A 1,581-nucleotide genomic window follows, 5' to 3' on the forward strand; every position below is an offset into this window, starting at 1 on the left:
CGAGCTCACCGGCGAGTCGACCGGCAACACGGTCGTGCTCGCCGGGCAAGATGGCCCGTGTCACGGCCGAGCTCGCCGGTGACTTGACCGGCAACACGGCCATGCTCGCCGGGTGAGCTTGCTTGTGTCGCGGCCGAGCTCGCTGGGCGATCCATTTCGGATGTTCGTTTTCTCGGCTTTTGAAGTTTTGACCGAGATTCGGTTTTTCTGAGGACTTTCGGACATCGATTCCGTCGTGACCGATTTTGACCCCAACAGTTAGCCCCCCAGCTAGCTAGGATCCTTGGACCTGGGTGTTTGGTCCTAGCTTGCGGTATGGTCTGTTCTAGGTGGAATTTAGACGTAATCGTTTGTTGAAAGATCGAAGGTGAATAGTAAAGAAAAAATTGTATAAGTAAGGGAAGTAAGTTTTTCAAATTCTTTACTCACTTCTTCCCTTAAGAAAAGATTCCTCCAAGATAAAAAATTTTTCTCCAAGATCTCTCTTGCTCAAAGAAAATGTCTTCAAGAAAAGGATCTTCAAAGAGGAATTCTTCCTCACACTCATCTTCGGGTGACTCTTCTGCCAATGAGATGATCGCCCCAAAAGAAGAATTTGAAGTTGAGGAAGAAGCAAAGGATGCGTACTACAAAGCTCTTTGCGGCTCGCCTCCGCCTTCGCAAGACATTCCGATTCCTAAGAAACCCGTGAGGTTGCCAAACGCACCCCTTACGCCGAGCATGGTCTCTCCCGACAACCTCATGACTCTCAGGGAGTTTTACCAGATCCCAAGTGGAGTCGTATTTTGGATCCCGAGTGGCAACGAGAGTGCGAAGAACCCTCTGGAATGTTTCTTTACTTGCTACAAGGCCTTCCTGGTGTATTGCCGTATGTGGTTTCCGATTCCTGGTACCATCGTCCGCGCGCTTTGCCACTTTGGGCTTTCAATCAGTCATCTAAGCGTTCCGGCCTTGCAGCATTGGCTCGGCGTGTTGATCTCAAGTTACGAGTTAGGAATCGATCTTAACCATGGCGACTTCGAGGGATTTTGGTTTACGAGAGGAACGGGGATCGATGGCTCATACCGCATGGCGCCAAAGAAGGGTATGGCAATAATTCAGGGGCACACTTAATATCCTAAGGCATGGTTCGAGCGCTTTTTCTTTGTCCGGATAGATGGGGAGTCTGTCGAGGAGAGCTACCTCCACTTATTCCGTCGGGAGTGGAACTTCACCCGTGGTAATACAAATAGCTATATCTTTCGTTTTGATACCTTGAAAAGATGCAAAGATGATTTTTTTATTATCTTGCAGTGAACAGGATCCTTCCGCCGACTCCTGCCGATCTTTTTGCCAAGCGAGATCTTCTCCGCAGCAGGCCGTTCTTCTGGAATTCCTTCACCGTCAAACGGATTCGAAGCGCGGTGGAGCTACATCGATCTCAAGCCGTCTCTCAGCCTCTGGACGTTCCGTATGACGTAGAACCAGTCATTGATGTCTTGCCTGCTCAGAGGCAGAGAATCAGGTCTCGGAAAGGCAAGGGAGTTGCCTTCGAGAACGTCTTGGGAAACCTTCCGCTGCCAGAATGGAACCCTGGTTTCT

The sequence above is a fragment of the Brassica oleracea genome, chromosome C3 (assembly GCF_000695525.1).
Source record: "Brassica oleracea var. oleracea cultivar TO1000 chromosome C3, BOL, whole genome shotgun sequence".
NCBI lineage: Eukaryota > Viridiplantae > Streptophyta > Magnoliopsida > Brassicales > Brassicaceae > Brassica > Brassica oleracea.